Here is an 8,316-nt window from a genome sequence, read left to right on the forward strand (position 1 = left end):
TATCAGCAGGGGAGCTGTGCAACAAAATTGGTTGAGCTGTGCTCAACCAATAAAACTAGATAGAAACTTTAATCATAAGCAAATTACATGTAGAGACCAGTACCAGCAGATGTAGCAGACTGCATTTCCTCTGAGCTGTGTGGGATCTGATTTAGAGTCTGATACAATTGCTTTCTCTGTACAAAAATTTAGATGTAAGATTGCCAAATAGATTGAATCTGCTTGGCACAGCATGGAAAAAGATGGAAATTTAGGACAGCATTTTTTTAGGGTATTCATTTAGTTTGAGCTGGAGTCTGCAATGAAATCCCCACTGTTTTTAGAGAAAGTGTGGTACTTCCTGACATGCAGTATAGTTCAGTAAAGAAAATTACATTTATTTTCCTATCGGAAGGGTGAAAGCCTCTTGGCTTCTGGATGATTGGGTTTTGAGAGGGGAATGATAACTACAATATTTTTACTCTAGGCAGTATCTGTAGTACAGGAAAAGTTCTGTTCCAGTATTGAGCCTGTTTAGGAATGCACAGGTCTTCATGATATGCACAAGATAGGTTCTGAACAATGGTTAATGTGGGAGAAAGGAATCATGTGTATCCTGTCTAGCTTTGAGTGACCCTTGATGTTACAGCACACCCCAAAACTTCAGAATTACTTAGCTTACACTACTTAAGATGACATAGAAATAAAAATGCAAATATTTTTCTATAGAACACCACCATTTTAGGTTTATGCCAACTAAAAGTTTCATTTTATTTATTTACTTTGTTTACTTTCCAAATCCTAATAATGCTAAAAGTAAAATGATAAAGTCTTATTTAAAAATTGTTCTGGGTAACTTGTACTTCCTTACCCCCCTCCCCCCATGAACTTTATACAGTCATGAAATGTAGCTAATAATTAGTTTAAGATATATAGTGATTTTGAAATGGGATTTCAACTTTTTCTGCATATTTGCGTTACCAAGAAGTAACTTAGCTTGATCCATGTTCAAATGCACAGTGAAACTGCAACCAGAAACCAAGGCTGAATCTGAAGGCATAGATCCTGACATCAAGAATGAAATTAGGTAGGCTTGGCTATGTTAATAAGTGTTACATAGGAATTCCTTAGAGAAGGGGGGAAACAAAAATTCTTTAGCCTTTGGTGGCATTCTTCATGCCATTTGAATGCATGTATGCTCATTGAACCACATTTAATTGGATGATTTGCCAGACTTAAAAGACCCTGGAAATTAGTATTTTTTAGTTTGGTGTGGTGGCTCTGCATGTGTGCCAACCTAAAAAAACCCAAATATGCTCCATACTGTTGAAAGATTTTTCACCTTCATAGTTTAAGACATCGTCAAGAATTTAGCCCACCAAGTTTACTAGTTCACGACTTGATTGGCCTGGCATCCAGCCATAAATTTGATGCATTTAAAGGACATTGCAAATTATGTTTCAGCCCATTTCAAAAGAACTGAATAAGTTAACCTGTGGTACAAGATATTTGGGAATGAATTGTTTATGGAAAAGACAATGACATTGAGAACATGATTGAGCAGCAAGGGGTTGAGGCTGGTTTTGGGACTGCTTGTCAAGTTGAAAACATTGAATAGTTGGGCATCTTCTATACAGAGGTCACAGATGCATATTTTAAATCTATCAAAGCAACCAGAAGCCAGAATAAGGACCTTGTACAGAAACAACATACATAATCCCCACTAGGTGACAGTATAACTCCAGTAATGCATTTTAGGACTATTCATCATTGGCTCCCTGAATGGAAGTTTATTATGGACCTGAGTAAAATTGTTTTAAGGCAATTTATAGACAATTTGCTTTTGCTTCTCAAAAGCAATTTTTGCCATGCATCACAATAAAGCAAAGCCTGTTATCTAAAAGCTGGTCCATAAATACTGTTTTCAGAGTGCCAAATGTTTTCTTTGCTGGGTTGTATACTTGGCCTTCCAGCCTTAGAAACTACTATATGCATTAACTCCAAGTCTGGAAGCTCCCTATAACCGGTCCCTAACCTCGGCCACGGACCCTTAACGGCCTGCGGCCCATTGGGATCTGGGCCAGTCAAGTGGCAGGTGAGTGTGCTAAAGTGCATGTATGAGATTAGTTTGTGTGTGCAAAACCATCCTCTCCCTCTTACTGCTGCTGCTGATGGAGCCAAAAAGGTTAGGGACTGCTACAATAGCAATAGCACTTAGACTTATATACCACTTCACGGTGCTTTACAGCCCTATCTAAGCGGTTTACAGAGTCAGCATATTGCCCCAAATCTTGAGTCCTCATTTTACCAACCTCGGAAGGATGGAAGCCTGAGTCAACCTTGAGCAATGAAGATGGGACCTGATCCGCTGAGCAGATTTGCTGCTTCAAAAACTTTCACAGCTTTCAAATCCCTGATCAGAGTCCATGAATCCCTAGGTCCATGGTGACGAACCTATGGAACGCGTGCCACAGGCGGCATGCAGAGCCCTCTGTTGGCATGCACGCCGTCGCCCCAGTCCTAGGCCTTCAGCTGTGTTTTATAAAACCTTTTTGCTTTAGGCCGCCGCCGCCGTGTGCAAAAAAAAACAAAGTTCAAATCAATTTCAACTCGCAGGAGAAAAAAAGATCTCGCAAAGTTGGAATTGACTGAACTTTTTAGTCCCACCCAATCTGCCGTTATCACCGCACCCGCGCCCACCCAGCACCTGACAATACATAAGTGGGTTTTGGATTGCAGTTTGGGCACTCAGTCTCTAAAAGGTTCGCCATCACTGCCTTAGTTCATCACAGTTTTTACTCTTCTAAAACCGTTTTCCACTCCTTTGGGTTAGGAATTGTTAATATTTTCTTATTCTACCCATAGGTGGCATCAGAAGATTAGAGCAGCACCACATGTATAACCCTGGCTTTCCTTATCTTTCAAATGTCAGGATTTAAAATAAAACAAGCAATCTTTCTTCAGAAAATTTACTTGCAGATAGAGCAGCTTTCCCCTTCCACTACCCCTACCCCATTGTATTGTACTCCTATACCATCCAGGTATCTTATTTTGTATCTTTTTTTAATCTTCAAGACTGTTACCTTTATCATTTTTATGCTTTCATGCTATGCCATAAAAATGGAATCAAAGTGGTGCATTGATGGAATATATGATAATTATAATTAAATAAGTTCCTTTACTTCCCCAGTGCTTTTATATTGAACAATATTTCAAAATAGAGTACAGACCTTCCACCAAATAGGGTCACTGCTATCTTTGACATCATGAATGGGGCAAACTATATTCCAGAATTGTGATTTGACTCAAACTTATTAAAATTGCCAATATCATATGGTATTTTTTGATAAATCATATTGTTGCCTTGCATCTCTTTAATATCCAGAAGTCCAAAAATTTGATAATTGATTTCAACCGATTTGAAATATATGGGGCATTAATTCCTTTAATTTCTACTTTCATCCCTGCCAAAATTTAAGGATTAAATAAATCTTTTCTTTGTAAGTCTGTTCTTCTCTTCTAGTTTAATAGTTGAAGGGACCATCTGCTATTTGTTTCCAGCAACCTAAGTCATCAAGTGCGTGCATATGCAATAGAAAGCCCTTGACTTCAGTAAGCAAAAAACTGGAAGTACATGAAGCTGACGATTTCAAGGTTAGTTGATGTAATTCCAGTGATTTTCCTTTCAATCAGTGCCAGATAAAATAGCAGGTTTGCAAGCTTTACTTTACTAATATTTCAAGGTCTGCCAGAGCTAGGTAAAAAAAAAACAATGGCTGGTGATCAGGGAACAACCTTGCAGAACAATGGAACTAAAGTAAAACTGATTGTTTAATCCAGGGATTTACTTAACAATTCTAGAAGTCCTCTTGTAGTCCTTTTGTTCCTAAACATCCATTCTGGATATATTTCGGTTTTAGTCAGCCTAATTTAGAGTGGTATATATGCATATGTGTCTGCACAAAAGTCTTTTTACAGTCAGGAGGGAAGATTAAGAAATCTCTACTATGACTTGCACAAAGTTCAATCAGAATATCTCAATTCTATCCATCTATACCTCATCTGAGACCATGATCTGTATCCTGACCAGGAATAGAATTTGAGACCAATTGCCCCAAAGCACAGACTTTAAAATAAGGCCCTGGCCATTGATCCAAAAACTATAGACAATGGCCATAGTGAGCCAAGAAAATAGTAATTGTCAATTTTAATCAGTCTCTAAAGATTCAATGACAATCTTGAAGAATTTAAATCTTAAACTTACTAAAATAAGCTTTTTAGAAACTGAAAGCAAACAATACAGCCTAATATTTTTTTATACCATAGCTACATGAAAATACAGTTGTATGTTAAATTTTATATGGCTGACTTCTTCAGTTGAGTAATTTTCTGTCAGACTGAGAACTGACAGGCACCTGTTTTTGTTATGCTGTACTTAGAAATTTTAAGAAATTAGCCATGGTAAATTCCATTGCTTCAGCATTTTGAAACTTCTGGATTGAATCTAATGCAAATCTGCAAAATTATTCAATTAGTTAACTATCAAAGCAAATGAAAAGCTCAGCTCCATGAATTCAAAAGGCACAATGCAGACAAAATTAAGTGCAGAAATTCCCTTCATTCTGCAGCCAGGATTCTAAACATATGGGTTGGACTGTAACTAGTCTTCAGCACCTCATCACCTAACTGAATGCTACAGACAGTGGGATGGATATGCAGTAAATGGAGAATTAACTCTTTCTTGCTCTGCCAGTTTTTTTGTCGAAGATGCTGCTGATTTCATTTGTGTGTGTGTGTGTTTATATTCATTTTTATTTTTCCATTTCTTCCACAAACAAATCAACAAATATACCGCAATACATAGATACATACACGTAAGTTAGGGTGCTGCTCGTCCATTTCCCCTTTCACTGTATCCACCCTCCTTCTCTCTGTTTCCTCTTCTCTACTTTCTTTCTCCCTTTTTCCTTTCTTTCCTACTTCCCTCTTCTTCCTCTCCTCTCCTCTTTCCCTCACCACTCCCCTCCCATTTCTCCCCACTTCTCCTCTTTCCCTCCAACCTTCCTACTTTCTTCCCCCTCCTCTACTCTCTTCCCTCTCTCCTCTCTTCCCTCCCATTCCTCTTCCTATACAGTTCAGGGGTGATGTCCGAGCAGCTCCTCTCCTTAGATTTTCAATATGTATATTAGGTATGATAACATTAATTTTCTATTACATCAATATTTCTATAAATCTGACCTCGGTATATACTTCTATAAATTTTTATACTACCTCCGGTTATGCAATACTGTGTTGCCTGGGTCTCCCTCCTTATCTCCTAATTTTTCTTCCATCTAAATTAGTGTTAGCCGTCTTTTAAGCATATTCTCTTTTTCACCCACTCGTAAAATTTTCCCCAAATTTCATAATACTCTGACTCTGTCTTATCTTTAATTATCATTGTTAATCTATTCATTTCCGCACATTCCATTATTTTCCTGATCACCTCTTCTTCTGGAGGAACTTTCAGTGCCTTCCAGTTTTGTGCAAACACAATCCTAGATGCAGTGGTTATATGAATAATCAAATATGTGTTCTCTTTACTATATTTCTCTGGTAAAATACCCAACGGAATATTTCTGGTCTTAGTTCTATACGTTGTTGTATCATCTTTTCTATCCATGATCTGATTATGTTCCAATAGGTTTTAGCTTCTGCACACGTCCACCACATATGATAGAAAGAGCCTGGTATTTGATGGCGTTTCCAACATTTCATAGATCTGTCCTTAAACATTTTAGCTAGTCTTTCTGGAGACATATGCCATCTGTAGAACATCTTGTACATATTTTCTTTATACGCTGTCGCCATTGTCAGTTTGTAGTTTCTTTCCCATAATTGCTGCCATCTATCTAGTTCAATCGTATATCCAAAATTTCTTGACCATTTTATCATTGACTCCTTAACTTGCTCCTCTAATTCCCTATATAGTAAGTAGCTATACATTTTTAATCCATTTTTCTTCAGTTCCCAGAAGTATTTCATCTAACTCTGTTCTCCCCAAATTAAAACCATCTATTTTCGCATCTTTTTCATATCTAGATTGTATTTGCGTTCTCATGTACCAATCCATCTTTATTCCTTGTTCCTCTAATTGTTGTTTGGTTTTCAGCTTCCCCGTGTCTGTTAGTAGGTCTTTATATCTTATAATGTTTCCCATGTTAAACATATTGGGGTGTATTAACACTTCCATAGTTGAGAGCCAATCTGGAATCCTCAAGTAATGCTTCCTCTTTATTTTCTCCCAAACCATCAATAAAGAATTCCTGATATCATGTTTCTTGAAATAGCTGTGTATTCTATTTTTCCCATACCATATGAACACATGCCATCCCAACTGTAAGTCATGTCCCTCTAATGTCAATAATCTAGTAAAATCCATTCTCTCATCTATAACATTACTGCAGCCTGGTAATATAATTCCCAGTTAGGTAAACTAAACCCACCTCTGAGTCTTGCATCCTGTAACATTTTTAGATAAATCCTTGCCTTTTCCCCCTGCCAAATATATTTCAAAATTATTTTATTTAGCCCCTCAAAATATTTCTTTACCAATCTTATTGGTATTGTTGAAAACAAAAACAACAATCGTGGTAATATATTCATTTTGATTATTGCAATCCTACCCATTAATGATAGTTGTACCTTTTTCCATTTATCCAAATCTACTTCGATTTGTCTTTTCAACTTATAATAGTTATCTTCTTTAATTGTTATACATCTTGCTGTCAGGTGAATCCCCAGATATTTTACCTTCTTTAAAATCTGTATCTCTAACTTTCCCATCAATTCTTTTTTTTTGTTTTTCAGTAATATTTTTCACTAACATTTTTGTTTTATCTTTATTAATCTTCAAACCTGCTACCTCACCATATTTTTCTATTTGTTCTATTAATACAGGTCCTGTCTCTAGTGGCTTCTCCAAGATAAATACTAGATCATCTGCAAAAGCTTGAAGCTTATATTCTTCTCTCTTAACTTTCATACCTTTTATATCCTTATTCTGTCTTATAGTTCTATTTAGTATCTCTAGTGTCAATACAAACAATAATGGGGATAAAGGGCATCCCTGCCTTGTTCCCTTCGTAATGTTAATCTTTTCAGTCATATCTCCATTAATCATTATTTTGGCTATTTGCTTATTGTAAGGGTAAAGGTAAAGGTTCCCCCGCACATGCGTGCTAGTCGTTTCCGACTCTAGGGGCCGGTGCTCATCTCCGTTTCAAAGTCGAAGAGCCAGCGCTTGTCCGAGGATGTCTCCATGGTCATGTGGCCGGCATGACTAGACGCCAAAGGTGCATGGAACGCTGTTACCTTCCCACCGTAGTGGTCCCTATTTTTCTACTTGCATTTTTACGTGCTTTTGAACTGCTAGGTTGGCAGAAGCTGGGACGAGTAACAGGTGCTCACTCTGTTACGCGGCACTCGGGATTCAACCCGCCAAACTGCCGACCTTCTGATCGACAAGCTCAGCGTCCTAACCCACTGAGCCACCGCATCCCTTATTGTAGATTGCTTTAATTACATTTATAAATTTCTCCCCAAAATCCATAATCTGTAGTTGTCTTATCATGAATTGCCAATTCACATTATCGAATGCTTTCTGAGCATCCAAAAACATCAATGCCATCTGTTTTTCGGGATGCTGCTGATTTCAGACCACCTTCTTTTGCTGTTGTTTCAAGCACAAATACACTGAACACACACACTTCTTGCTAAGATGTATCTAGCTTGTTATCAGGCTTTGGCTTTGTTCGTGATGTATTTCCTTTCAGTTGTAGTTATAAAACCTTCACAAATCATCACTCAGGTTAATTTTCTGCTCTCAGGAATGCTCACACACACAAAGACTATTTCACTTTCAATAAAAAAGTGAAAGGAATGTGCAAAGAGATTTCATAACAGAGAAAAGGGATAATTATCTTAAGCAACTAAAAGAAACCTTAAGGGGGGAAAAAGGAATGGAATGAAATGAAATGGAATAGAAATGGAATGAAGAATTCAGCTTGTAGAAAAGCAGGAAGGGGGGAAAAACACACACATCTCCCTCTAGTCCAGTGGTAGGCAACCTTGGCTCTTTTATGACTCATGGACTTCAACTCCCAGAATTCCTGAGCCAGCCAAGCTGGTTCAGGAATTCTGGGAGTTGAAGTCCATGAGTCATAAAAGAGCCGGGGTTGCCTACCCCTGCTCTAGTCGTTCAAGATGAAAATGTTCCTGAAGTCTTAAGGAATCCTCTTTGTATTGGACAAGGAGAGACCCATACAAGCAAGGCAGGATCAAATAGTTTAGGATCTG

Source organism: Vipera berus, assembly GCF_964194415.1.
Source record: "Vipera berus genome assembly, chromosome: 2".
Lineage (NCBI taxonomy): Eukaryota > Metazoa > Chordata > Lepidosauria > Squamata > Viperidae > Vipera > Vipera berus.